At 46.8% G+C, this 14,281-nt stretch overlaps 1 protein-coding gene across 4 annotated transcripts in view; it reads left to right on the top strand.

The window, feature by feature from the left end:
• Positions 1–1,163: 1,163 nt before the first annotated feature.
• Positions 1,164–14,281, top strand: part of PLEKHG3 (pleckstrin homology and RhoGEF domain containing G3) — a 42,440-nt gene continuing 29,322 nt past the window's right edge. For 2 of the 4 annotated variants that reach the window (XM_079912565.1, XM_079912563.1), the window contains exon 1: positions 1,164–1,375. The gene's annotated coding sequence lies outside the window, so the exon portion shown is untranslated. The remainder of the gene's footprint in view (positions 1,376–14,281) is intronic. The other 2 variants (XM_079912564.1, XM_079912562.1) reach the window with 1 other exon arrangement.

Genomic DNA, 14,281 nt, shown 5'->3' with positions numbered 1-14,281 from the left:
TCAAAGTCACCTGAAAGCCATTTCCTTCCGCGCACGCCCCTCCCCTCCCTGTAAATCACCTAGGGCTTGCATTTGCCTGGAGTAACTTTTTTTCTTTTCCTTTTTGGCTTTTTTTTTTTTTTTTGCTTATTTTGTTTTTTAACGTGAATATTAGGCGTTTACTAGACACACTTACCTCTACTGGATGTCAAGTATACCCAGCGGTTCTGATGTCAGTGTCCCATCCCTCCTCCCATCCTGGGCTTCTCTTCCCCTGTCCTGTGCTGGGACAGCATCTTTTTTTCAGTACATTTATTGATGAATTACTTCGGGTTTTAAAGTTTATGCTCTTGCTCAAAACGCAGCCGATCCTTATTGAGTGTCCCTGTCGCGTCCTCAGCCCCTCACTTTCCAGGTGTGCACCTTTCGATGCCCACGTGATTACAGACAGACATAAAAACAGGAGACAGGTTCTCTTCGTTTTACCAAAATGGGTCCTTTATTTACACGGGTTTCTGCCTCTTGCTTCTCCCACCTAACAGTCTCGTGGTGGACTCCCTCCAAGTTATCGGCTTCTTCATCTCTTTCTTGTCAGCTTCTCGGAGGTTTGGATTTATATCTGTAAAGGGTCACGGGAACCGAATTTCGGTGAGGAATTCAAGACGTGAGTTTCTGGCTCAGAAAAGCCGAGGTGACCTGCTCTGGTAGGATCAGGACTCCCAAGTCCGATCCCAACTAAGGACTCACTTGGAAGCCCCCTTTCCTGTCCGTACAAAGGGGGCTGTTTTGGCCGTCCGGTGACCTCTTGGGAGGCAGTGATATCAGGTCTGTGACACCACTGTGTGTTCCCCCCCACCCCCACCCCGTGCGTCTTTGTGTCTTAGCGCATCTAGGTTGCTCGGGGGCGGCTAGCGTTCGGCCGGGAGGACACCGCCGGGGCCGCGCGCTCGCCCCACCCGCGGGCGTTAATCATTAGCGGCGCGCAAGCCCCCCTCCCGCCGCCGCAGCCTTTACCCCGGGTTCCAGCTCGCAGCGCCGCGAGGTTGCCCCCGTCCCCCGCCGAGCCGCCAATCGCGGGATTCCAGTCGCTGGCCCGAGTCTCCACCCACTGGAAAAATTCCTGGTCCGCCCTCCCTGTCCCCTCCCGCGGCTGCTGCCGCTCTGCTCGGCCCCGACTTCCTGCCGGGCGCTGGAAGGCGCGCGCGGGCTGGGGTCCCCGGGGGCCGCGCTAGCAGCTGGCCGCGCCCCGGCCGCCAAGGGGCTGGCCGTGGGCGGGAGCGGCCGGCAGCCTCGGCCCCTTCCCGGAGCGACATTCAAACTCGCGCCCGCGTTGCGGCGGCACCTGGGTGGCTTCGCGCGCCGTGCGTTCTGGATCCAGCCGGGCGGCCGCTGCTCGGTGAGTGTTCGTCGGTTCTCCCCGCGTCCTCTGCGGGCGCAGCGGGCCGAGCGGCAGTGCCCGGAGTGGTTTTGAAGCTCTCGCCCTCCCGGGCACCCGCCCCAGCCCCCTGCGGGGTGAGGACTCGGAGCGGCAGAGAGGGGCCCGGGGCCGCGTGGGCTCCTCCCAGGGCGACCCTCCAGGCCGAGGGCTGGAGCGCGGGAGGCTCGTGCAAGGAGACATTTTTCTGTCCTTTAGCCCCCACCCCGGAAACGAAAGGAGCGAATGCGCCCCGTGACTCCCAAGAGGCGCAGTTTGAAACCCGGGAAGCCCTCGAGGCGGCGCCCACCCGCGCCCACTGCGCGCTCTTTTGCCCGAGGGCTGGTCCTTGCCTCGGACTGTGGGCCCGGGAGGGGTGGACTCTTCTGGGGAAGGACCCGAGCCTCTGGTCCCGGGAGCCCAAAGGCGCCAGCAGCCTGTTCCGGGTTGGTGTCACACAGTACTCGCTCTGGGAATCTCACGCGTCCTGGAGGGATTAGAGTGGGTGCCAGCAGTGGGGTGTCGGGGAGCCGAAAGCACAGAAGCCACTGCCTGCCACTGCCTCCCTCGACCTCACCCACTCCCGAAACCGGTTTGGTTGATTTTCTCCTTATTCGCAGCCCTTTGGTTTGGAACGCTAGGAGGAGGCGTGCAAACTCGAAAATTTCAAGACGTTTTTAGGTAGCTACTTTTACTCTTTGGAGCTGCTTTTTAAAACAAAAGAAAGAACGGAGTGGGAAATGTAATGGTGGGAGGCTGGAGGGGTGTGGCCTGGGGTGGGGCGGTGTTATAGCGGCCACTGTAAGAGTTTCACCCTCGGAAGTCACTTGCCTGTCTCCTGTTCTGGGGCCCCCAGGAGGCGATCCGGATTGCATCGTCCTACAGGGAACCCTGGACAGGGGGTTCCCAGAGTCTCCTCAGCCCTGCCTCTGCACGCAGCTCAGTCACACCAACCTTGCTCAAAGAAATAATGAGGGAGAGTAATGACAGCCCCGAGGGCTCCCCACTGAGCATATTGCCGGCCTCCCTTAAGGCAAGTGCCTTTCTAGCCTCGCCTTTGCTGGACTGGGAGTGGAATCCTGAGTGACGTAGCTGGGAATGACTTCACCCTAACCATTTCCAGCAGAAAACCTAGGGAGTAAGAACCCAAGAAAGGTGTACCCCTTCCCTCTGTTGTTCACCCTCTTCCCTGTGGGCCTGGGATGCCTCATCTCATCTCCTGCTGTTAATACTCCTCTGTCTCTGCTGCCTGCACTCCCTTCCCAGAAGGCTGGGCAACCCCTTAGATCCCTGGATGTCTTGCTCTGGGGATGGGACAGGGAGTCTGCATGGGGTAAACCAAGTCCTAGAAGCAGAGGAAGTGGTTTGCTTAAGAGCTGCCTTGGGCTTTTCTACTGCGTTTTATTAGAAGTGGCACACTGGGGAGAGTGGGAAGAGCACTGGCATGGGAGCCCAGCACAGGATTTTGCCTCCGCTTTAGTCCTGTCTCTACTGTATATGGCATCAGATTTCTAGAGTCATCTGGGCTGGAAGGCACCTCCCATGTGCCTAGGCCATTTACACATGCAGGCAGCAGAGCCCAGAGGTGTGACGTGACTGGAGCCTGGCTCCTGTTGGCCAAACAGGGACCAGAACTCAGATTTCCTCGTGGTCTAATCCATGCTTTTCCCAACGTGACCTGAGCAAGTCACATACTTTTTTCTGACTCAGTTTCCACATGAGTAGAGTTGGGGACTTGCCTGCTTTTCTTCACAGAGGCTGTGGTAAGGATCAAAGGAAGCCACATACATGGAAAGTGCTGCATAAACTCCTATACAAAATGAAGGGCTCACGGTGGCTAGGAGGGGCCCTCAAGAGCTTTACAATTTACTGGATACGTCCCATGTGTGCCACAAGGAGACGGTAGATACCAGGAGCCAATGGTGGATGTTTACACCCCTGGCCTGTAATAGCTCCAGGGTAAACATTTGCCTTACCAAATCCACAGCTCTCCCAGGGTCACTGTGTTTACCCTGGAGGTGGCCAAAGGCCATGGCCTGAGGGATGGCCAGGGCAGGAGGGGAAAAGGAGCTATGTTCCAGATGTATGGCTTGCCCCTTCACCTCCACTCTCCTCCTCAGAACCTTGTGAAGGCTCTGGTTCCAAGTCTGGGGGTTGCTACAAGCCCAGGCTGAGCACTGACTTTGGAGGGTTAATCAGGAGATCAACTAGCTATTCCCTGTTGTGTTGAGGGTTGAGGGGACTCTGGGCATTGGGAGGGTGCTGCCTTTGCAGCTGCACTGAAGGCTGTCTTCAGCTCCTCATTTGCCCCCCTCTCCCCATCCCAGGCTGCCACTCTGGCCCAGGCCGCTGCTCAGTCCTGCCTCTCTGGCCAGCTGCATGTCCATAGGCCTTTGTTTCAGGGTTGCAAGCCTGCCCTCCCCAGCAGAAGCCCTCAGGTTGGGGCCCTGGCAGCTGGAAATCACTCCTGCCAGCAGGAAGGCTTTACTGGAGTCCACAGGGGACCTGGCAGACCTTCATTTCCTCTTGTAGGCCCCAGCTGGAGCCCCCAGCTTGCCCCTGGCCAGATTCTCTCACCATCTTTTCTCATCTTTCCTCCCCTGAATGGATGGGTCATGCTCTTTCTCTTCCTACACTCACACTTCTTAGTTCTATTTTAAAGGATTCATTCATTCATTCAGCAGTTTTTTTGGCATCTACTATATATGAATGCTGGACGCAGAGGACACAGCAATGAACAAAATATACGACAGTCATTGGCTTCATGGAGCTGGCTTCTGGTGGGGGGAAGCTGTCAATAAGCAAGACAGATAGTGGAAAGCAAGTTAATGATAAGCAGAGCAACATGATAGGGAGGGTGGATGTGAATTGTCATGGAGGGGGTGAGATGGCATTTTAGATGGGGTGGCCTGGGGCGCATCCCGAGGAAGGGCTATTTGATAATACCTGAAGGAGGAGTTTCCCTTCATCTCTGGTTTCCTTCCTTTTCTTTTCTTTTCTTTTTTTTTGCGGTACGAGGGCCTCTCACTGTTGTGGCCTCTCCCGTTGCGGAGCACAGGTTCCGGACGCGCAGGCTCAGCGGCCATGGCTCACGGGCCCAGCCGCTCCGCGGCATGTGGGATCTTCCCGAAGCAGGGCACGAACCCGTGTCCCCTGCATCGGCAGGTGGACTCTCAACCACTGCGCCACCAGGGAAGGCCCTCTGGTTTCTTTTCTTGTAACCCAGTTGAAGCAACTCACTGCAGGGCTTGACAGCTTACTAGCCCTGCGGTGCTAAACTCCTTTGAGCTTGTGTTTCTCACCAGTAAAATGGAGTTAGTCATCATACCTACCACATACGGCTTTGTGAGACTGAACAATGAGCTAACGTGTGTTAAAGGCTTAGCAGAGCCTACAGAGGTCATCAGTAAGTGATAATCTTTTATTTTGTTATTTCTCCAACCAAATTCTGCAGGGGTAGCCCAAGATATTTAATGCCATTCCTAAATGAAAAGCTTTCCGTTTGAAGAATTAGGCAAGTGGGGAATTAGAGGCAGGTGAAAATCGAAACCCTAGTTAGTGCAGACTTTCTAGTTGGTGGGGCTTTTGAGCCATATCCTAGATGCTCAGGGGTTGAGGATGTGGGCCTCCCAGGTGTGTGTGCTGCTTCCCCTGCTGACAGGGTGAACTGGGGGCAGCCCTGATTCTTCTCCCTTGCTCTGGAATTCCCCTTGCTTCCAAGCAGCCCTGGTGAATCACACCTTCGTTCCTGGCTTCTCTGTCTCACAGCTGGGAAGACTATCTGCCCCTCCCCCAACGTCCTGTAGATAAAGTACCCTCAGAGAGGGAGAGAAAGGGATGGTGAGAACGAGGGAGGGGCAGGGGAAAGCTGGGCAGATGGGTGGAGCTGTTTTAGGAGAGCCTGCAGAGGTGCAAGAGGATTCTGATGAAGGCCTAGAGGCAGCCCCAGAAAAGGTTTCAAGAAGTGTCCACCATGGACCAGAATTTGTGTCCACCATGGACCAGAGTAACAGAATGGACAGGCACTATGATGCTCAGAGTCCGGCTGGACTCTGCTCAGCTCTGCACTGCTTCCACCCAGGCATTCTGAGGAGTCTCTTCCCCTCTCTGCTGGAACCGGGCCCTTAAAGGGAGGGACCTGATCTCAAAGCCTGCGGTCAAAAGCTGCGGTGAGCGGTTTCCTGGGGGCCTGGCCCTGGCGCAGGAAGCAGGGGTGGGTGGTGGAGGGCGGGTCCTGGGGGAGTGGTCATCAGCCAGACCACTCCCTCTAAGAGCCCTGTCACCATCCAGCAGGAGCTGGACAGCCGAGCGGGCCCTGTGGTGAAGGAGCTTCCCGGTGCCTGGAAACCAGGTAAAGCTAGGTATAATATGGCTTCAGAGGAAGTGGTTGGGAAGGTCCAAACAGCCTCAGGCATTTTTATGATGTTGGGTGACCTCAAGTCAGAGGGGAATGAAAACTGGGTAGGGTCAACGAGCCTGTGGTCAGAAGGAGGAGGTACATCCAGAGATGCCGGCATCCCTCTGGGTGCTGGCTGTCTGGGATAAAGGCTGGCTTTGTCAACAGGGTCTCTGCTCTGTTCTTATTTTGATTAGCAGCTCTCTGAAGGCAGGGACTCTGAGTCATCTTTGTTCCCACATTGCATGGAGAACAGTGTAAAGTGTAATCAACAGGGCATGATGAGCTTGTGCTGGGGTCCCACCCTGAGGGCAGTCTGGGCTCGGTGATCTCATCTGCTCCAGTTTTTGTTCCATGGAGTTAGAGGAAGAAGTCAGTGGTGGGGGTCAAGCCTAGCCCTTGGTGGGTTGTTGCCATCTGGGAATGCCAGCCAAGGGAGAATGGGCTTTTTATAGTTCTCTTGCTGGCCTTTGGGGAGGGAGCCCTCCTGGCTTAAGCTCAAGGAGTGGATTTTTAAGGACTCTCAAATTCTGTTTCGTGCTGAGCAGACTCTGGGCCAACCACAGGACCTGAATGAGGTACAGATGGGCACTATGGTAACTGTGCCTGTAGCCTTTTGGGAGATAGAGTTGGAGGGTACTAGGGGTTGCTCTGATGGTTGCTGGAGTTTGGCTGAGACTGGAGGGAGAGATGCTACAGGAGTGAAGTCTATTTCACTATGGTAATGGGATCTCGGGAGGGAAGATGGGTTCTACAGGTACTGGAAGCTCTTAAAAAGTCGTATCCTTTACTCTCCAGGCCACAAGACTGTGTGTGTGTGTGTGTGTGTGTGTGTCTGTGTGTCTGTGCACATAAATCAGAGGTTCTTGACCGATAGATGTCAAGTGTTTATTGAAAGGAAAAGAGAACCAGTATTCTTGTGGTCTCTATCCTGTGCGTCGCTACATCCCCAGTGCTTGAGGCATAATAGGATTCAATAAATATTTGTTGAATAAGTAAAACCCTACTGTGTGATGAACCTTTAGGAATTAGAGAAATTTTCATGCTCTTCACAAATGTTCTAATCCTGTCTGGAAGTATCTAGGATAGAGTATAATATTCTAAGAAGTTGAACCTGTGGTCAGCTGCTCTGGCACAGGGGCAGGCAGCTCTGTATTCCTCCAGCCTGGGCAAGTGAAAGGGTGCCTGGGGTCACTGGGACCAGTCCTCCTGGGCCTGCTGAGAGTTTGCCCCCATGAATGTTGTGTCCAAAGTGGATGGTAGGGTGTGCTTATAGTCTAGAATATAGTTCATTCCATAATATGTCCTATAATATCCCATAACACGTCTCCTACCCTATTCAGGACATGGCCACCCAGTAGCCTTGCTTATCTGCATGGAGCCAAGAAGGTCTCCAGATGAGCCAGGACTCAAGTTCCTGCATTTTTTTCACACCAGCTCCCTAAGACCCTGTTTAACTCTTTTTTTTAAAATACATTTATTTTATTTATTTATTTTTGACTGCCTTGGATCTTTGTTGCTGAGCGCGGGCTTTCTCTAGTTGCGGTGAGTGGGGGCTACTACTCTTCGTTGTGGTGCGCGGGCTTCTCATTGCGGTGGCTTCTCGTTGCGGAGCATGGGCGCTAGGCGCATGGGCTTCAGTACCTGTGGCGCGTGGGCTCAGTAGTTGTGGCGCACGGGCTTAGTTGCTCCGCGGCATGTGGGATCTTCCCGGACCAGGGCCCGAACCTGTGTCCCCTGCCTTGACGGGTGGATTCTTAACCACTGTGCCACCAGGGAAGCCCTGTTTAACTCTTATATAGGAGTTGTGTCATCCTATTTCCAAGCCCGCAACTGAAAGGAAGCAGCAAAGGAGAGTGTAAAGAGACCAGCATGGAGAGGAAAAATGACCACAGTGCAACTGAGAGTTGACACTGAGAGTGGACAGAGATCAAGACACTATGCAAAGCAAGCACGAGCGTAAGAGCCGGGGGTCATTTATTTAGGGGGAATGGCTTGGCACGCCTTGGCCCTTGGGGGGATCATTATTTTGATAATTGATGCTTTGCTGGTAATTGTGACCCTGAGTCATCAAGAAAAGGTTAAATGTTGTTCCCTTGACTGTTTAGGAAGGCAGGGAAGGAAGTGTGTAACATGTTTTTAAAAGATGTCCCAGTCAGATAGACTAAAAGTTTTAAAAGTGTTGACACTTAGGTAATATCACTAGTCCTCTCAACAAGGCAAAAAATAAGTGGTGGTACCCTCAACTACAGATAAGGAAACTGAGTCCACCCCCACACACAAGGTAGGTAACTTTTCTGAGGTCTCTCAGCTAAGACTTGGCAGGGATGAGGTCTGAACTTCTAAATGACTCTGGAGCACGTGCACTGAACTCTACCCCAGACTGTTTGGAAACCGGGCACACTCTTGAAAACATGGCTCTTGGACAGCTCTCTCTGCAGGGGTTCCGGCTAGTCAAGGTTTTACTGTGTTACTGTGGAGCCAGGATGGACCCAAACTTAATTCAGCTCCACCCATAGCAGACTGCCAGTTATCCTAAAGGACGCTTGCCTCAGTGGAAACAAGAATGCCTTTAATACATTTACATTTTAAGCACCTGCCTGGGTGCCACACAACACTTGCTGAGGCCAGAAAATGATAGGGAGGAGCTGCAATTTCAAAAATCCCAGGCCTCTTTCCGTCAGGAGCTTTTGTTCCTTTGTTTTGGTTCTGGACGCTGCTGAAAGATGCTGTGCTGTGCAGTCTCGGTGCTGGTTGTTCCAGTCTGTCTCCAGGGTGGCGGGGCCCGCCCCTGTGTAGGAACCCCTACCCCCATGTTCCCACCATCCAGATCTGGCAAATGGTAATTTTATCCTATTTACTTCTCTCATTTTTTATAGAGATAGAATGTTACAGATGCAAATGAAGCTTTCTTTTTCTTCCTAATAGCTTTCTCTTCCCTCCTTTCCGCCCCAGAAGTAACATTCTCTTGAATATGGTGTTTATCATTTCTATGAATGTTTTTATACTTTTTACTGTTGTCTCTAAGTAATTTATAGTTTCATGTTGTTTTAATTTTGACTTGTATAGCATCATGTTGAATGAACATTGTTGTCTAGATTTACCCATGTTGAAATATTTAAATCTAGTTTATTCGGTGAACTGTTATATGGTTTCTATTGCATATTACAATTCCCTTATGGACAGACATTTAGGTTGATTCCATTTTCTCACCTCTCTGAGTAATAACTGTATTTATCATCCATGTGCCAGTCTTCTCTACCATATGTATCAGTGGTGGGATTACTGGGTTATAAATTTTGCTTTTCAAGATACGGTCAAATCATGTCCCTGAGTGATTTGTAACCAATTTATGTTGTTACCAGAAACATGAGTGCCCCTATTTCACTAATATTGGGATTGTGTCTTGCAATCTGGTAGATGTAAAACGGTATTTTAAAATTAATTTATAAATTGTTTTTTTAAATAAGCGCTTTTGATTAAAGATAGAGATGAGCACTTTTCATGTTTATTGGCTAGCCATGTTTATTATTCTGTGAGGCTTTGCCCTTTACGTTAAAAAAATAAATTTTAACCAGGTAATGTATCCATATGATTCAGACCTTGAAAGGTAATACAGTGAAAAGTCTCCAACGTCTGTTCCCTTGCTCCCAGCTCCCCACCCTGTGACAAGTTAGAGGTTCCTGATACTTTTTCAGAGTTTTAATTGCCATTTTCTTTTTCTTGTTGATTTTTAGGAGTTAAAAAGTATATATATATTTATGTATGCTAAATAAATGATAATAAATAATCTTTTGTAGGTTATATTCATTACATATAGCTCTGGATTGTCTTAACCTTATTAATGCCATTTTTCATAGGGAAGTTTTAATTTTAATGTTGCCAGATTTGCCAGTCTTTTGTTCATACTTTCTGCGTCTTATTCAAGAAATCTTTTCCTACTCTGATTTTACAGAAACATATTTAGTCTATTTTCTTTTTAAATTTTGCTTCCACACTTACATTTTAAATTCACCTGGAATGTATTTCTTTTGTGTGACAATGGTTCTCAACTCTGGCTATGTAGGAAAGCCTCATGAGGAGCTTTTTAAGAAAGTACGATTGTCTGAGCCTCATTTCAGATCAGACCCATAAAATTAAAATATCTCAGGGTGGAGCCTAGGCGTGGCTATGAAATGCCCCAGGTGACTTTTATGTCCAGCCAAGGTTGAGAACCACTCAACCCTGTAAGATGGAACTGATTTTATTTTTTCCAGAGCAATAGCCAATTTTTCCAGTACTAGTTACTGAACAGTCTATGCTTTTCCTGCTGACTTGTTACTGTTAAGATTTGATTGATAACTTTATTGAGATATAGTTCACATATCTTAAATTCACCCATGTAGAGTGGTTTTTAGTATATGTTCAGAGTTGTGCAACCACCCCTGCTATCCCCACATCTTTTTTTTTTTGGTCGGGGGACCCTGTTGCTTGGCTTGTGGGATCCTCGTTCCCCAACCGGGGATCAAACCTGGGCCCTCAGCAGTGAGAGCTCGGAGTCCTAACCCCTGGACCACCAGGGAATTCTCTCCACTATGTAATCTTAAACCATTTTTATTACCCCTAAAAGAAGCCCTGTATCTTTAGTAATCATTTCCTATTTCCTCCATCCCCTAGCCCCAGGCAATCACTAATCTACTTTTATCTCTCTAGATTTGCCTATTCTGGACATTTTACGTAATGAGTTCATACAATATATAGTTCTATTGACTAGCCTTTTCCATTTAATGTAATGTTTTCGAGTCATCCCTGTTGTGGCATGTTATCAGTTCTTCATTCTTTTTTATTGCCAAATAATATTCCATTGTATGGGTATACTACATTTTATTTATCCATTCATCAGTTGATGGACATTCTAGCTGTTTCCACTTTTTGGTATTATAAATAATGCTGCTATGAACAGTTGTGTACAACTTTTTGTACTCAGCATACAGATCCCCTAGCTTCTATATGACCTATGGGGAGATGATTATTTACAAGTTAACTTTTTGAGGAATCGCTACATTGTTTTCCAAATAGGCTACACTATTTTACATTTTTTTTTTTTTTTTTTTGCGGTATGCAGGCCTCGCACTGTTGTGGCCTCTCCCGTTGCGGAGCGCAGGCTCAGCGGCCATGGCTCACGGGCCCAGCCGCTCTGCGGCATGTGGGATCTTCCCGGACCGGGGCACGAACCCGTGTCCCCTGCATCGGCAGGCGGACTCTCAACCACTGCGCCACCAGGGAAGCCCTATTGTACATTCTTACCAGCAATGTGCAAGGGTTGTAATTTCTCCTCATCCTCACCATTACTTGTTATTGAACATGGTTTTAATTTTAACCATCCTAGAGTGAGTAGGAAGTAGATTTAGTTGTGGTCTTGGTTTGCATTTCCCTAATGATTAATGATATTGAGCATCTTTTCTTGTGCTTATTGGCCATTTATATATGTTTTTTGGAGAAATATCTATTCAAATTTTTGCCCATTTAAAAAAATTTTTATTGTTGAGTTGTAAGTGTTCTTTATATAGTCTGGATACAAGTCTATTATCAGATTTACAAATATTTTCTCCCATTCTGTGATTTGTCTTTTCACTTTCTTTTTTCTCTCTTTTAAAAATTTTAATTTAAAAATTTAAAAAACTTGAGGTGTAATTGATATGTCATTATTGGTTTCAGGTGTACAACTTAATGATTCCATCAATATTTGTATACATTGTGAAATGATCTAGTCCACTTTCTTTATAGTGCCCTTTGAAACACAAGTTTTAAATTTTGATGAAGTCCAATTATCTATTTTTGTTTTGTTTTGTTGCTTGTGCTTTTGCTATTGTATCTGAGAAACCGTTGCTCACCCAAGTTCACAAAAATTTACCCCTATATTTTCTTCTAAGAGTTTTATAGTTTTAGCTCTTATATTCAGGTCTATGATTCATTTTGACTTAATTTTTGTGTATGGTATGAACTAGATATCAAATTCATTCTTTTGCATGTGAATATACAGTTGTCCTAGCACCATTTGTTGAAAAGACGATTCTTTTCCTATTGAATGGTTTTGGTACCCTTAATGAAAATCAATTGACTGTAAATGTGAGGTTTTATTTCTGTACTCTCAATTCTGTTGCATTAATCTATATGTGTATCTTTATGCCTTGGTAACTATAGCTTTGTAGTCGTTTTTGTGTGTGTGTGTGTGTGTGTGTGTGTGTGTGTGTGTGTGTGTGTGTGTTACGCGGACCTCTCACTGTTGTGGCCTCTTCCATTGTGGAGCACAGGCTCCGGATGCGCAGGCTCAGTGGCCATGGCTCACGCGCCCAGCCGCTCCGCAGCATGTGGGATCTTCCCGGACCGGGGCACGAACCCGTGTCCCCTGCATCGGCAGGCGGACTCTCAACCACTGCGCCACCAGGGAAGCCCTGTAGTCGGTTTTGAAATTGGGAACTGTGAGTCTTCCAACTTTGTTCTTTTTCAAGATTGTTTTTCTGGCTCCCTTGCTTTTCCATACAAATTTTATGATTAGCTTGTCAATTTCTACAAAAATACCACCTAGAATTTTGAAAGAGATTGGATTGAGTCTGTAGATCAATTTTGCTAACTTTAAGAATGTTAAGTGTTCTTATCCATGAACATGGGATGTCCTTCTATTTATTCAGGTCTTTAGTTTCTTTCAATAGTTTCCAGTATACAAGTCTTACACTCCTTTTGTTGAATATATTCCAAAGTTTTTAATGCTTTTGCTGATGTTATAAATGAGATTGTTTTGTTTCTTAGTTGCATTGGGGGGGTGGGGTGGGCTGTACCATGCAGTTTGCAGGATCCTAGTTCCCCAACCAGGGATTGAACCTGCTCCCTTGGCAGTGAAAGCGTGGAGTCCCAACTACTGGACTGCCAGGGAATTCCCCTTAATTGCATTTTTTGGATTGTGCACTACTAGTATACAGGAGTAGAAACGATTTTTTGTGTATTGATCTTGTATCCTGCCATCTTACTGGACTCTTTCATTAGTTCTAATCATTTTGTTAGTGGATTCCTTAGGATTTGCTATATATAAGATCATGTCATTTATGAATACAGATAGTTTTACCTCTTTTTTTTCGATCTGAATGTCTTTTATTTCTTTTTCTTGCCTAATTTTCATGGCTAGAATCCAGTACAGTGTTGAATAGAAGTATCATGAGGGGACATTCTTGTCTTATTCCTAATCTTGGGAAAGCATTCCTTCTTTCTCCATTAAGATGAAACGCCTGTGGGGTTTTTTGTAGATGTTCTTTGTAAGACTGGGGATGTTCCCTTCTGTTCCTAGTTTGTGTGGTGTTTTTATCATGGAAGGGTGTCAGATTTTGTCAAATGTTTTTTCTGGGTCTATTGAGGTGATCAGGTGGTTTTTATATTTTATTCTATTAATATTTAAAATTATATTAATTGATTTTTGGATGTTAACCCAATCTTGCATTTCTGGGATAAATTCACATGGTCATAGTGTATACTCCTTTTTCTATGTTGCTGGATTCAGTTTGTTAGTATTTTGTTGAGGATATTTACAGCCACACTTATAAGGGATGTTGGACTGTAGCTGGTTTTTTTTCTTGTGATATCTTGTTTGGTCTTGATAACAGGCCTCATAGAATGAGTTAAGTGTCCCTTTCTCTACTGTTTTTTGGAGGAGTTTGTGAAGAATTGCTATTTATTCTTTAAATGTTTGGTAAATTCACTAGTGAAGCCATCTAGTCCTGAGCTTTTCTTTATTGGAAGTTTAAAAATTATTAATTCAGTCTCTTATTAACAGATCTCTTCAGATTTTCTGTTTCTTCCTGAGTCAGTCATTGGCTTATGTCATTCTAAGGATTTGTCTAGGAATTTCATCTAACTTATTTAATTCATTGGCATAGAGTTGTTCATGGTATTTCCTTATAATCCTTTAAGATGTTCTTTTTTGTCTTTGATGTTCTGCATTTATACTACGGATGATGTGTCTAAATGTGAACTTCTTTTAAATTTAACTTAGTTGTGCTTTCAATATGAGGACAAATGCTTTATGTTCAGTTCTGGAAAATTCATATACATTCTGTCTTTGAAAATTGCCTCTCCCCTATTCTTTCCTTTTCCTTCCTATAGAACTCTATGGACCTCTGTCTCTTAATGTTTATATTTTCTTATTCTTTGCATCTACTTCAGGATAATTTCTTCAGTTTTTTTTTCCATTTCACTAATTCTTTCTTTAGCTGTATTTGATTTTCTGTTGAACGTACCTATTGGGTTTGAAATGTCAATATTGTATACAATTCACCCGTGAAAAATCTGGGTTTGAACTGCGTGGGTCCACTTACATGTGGATCTTTTTCAATAAATATGTACTACAATACTACACAATCCGCAGCTTGTTGAATCCGCGGATGCAGAACTGTGGATACAGAGGGCTGACTGTAAAGTTATATGCAGATTTTCTACTGTGTGAGGGGTTGGTGCCCCTAAGC

Source organism: Stenella coeruleoalba (assembly GCF_951394435.1).
Source record: "Stenella coeruleoalba genome assembly, chromosome: 2".
Lineage (NCBI taxonomy): Eukaryota > Metazoa > Chordata > Mammalia > Artiodactyla > Delphinidae > Stenella > Stenella coeruleoalba.
The sequence above is the reverse complement of the archived record's forward strand: the minus strand, read 5'-3'. Positions and strand labels throughout refer to the sequence as shown.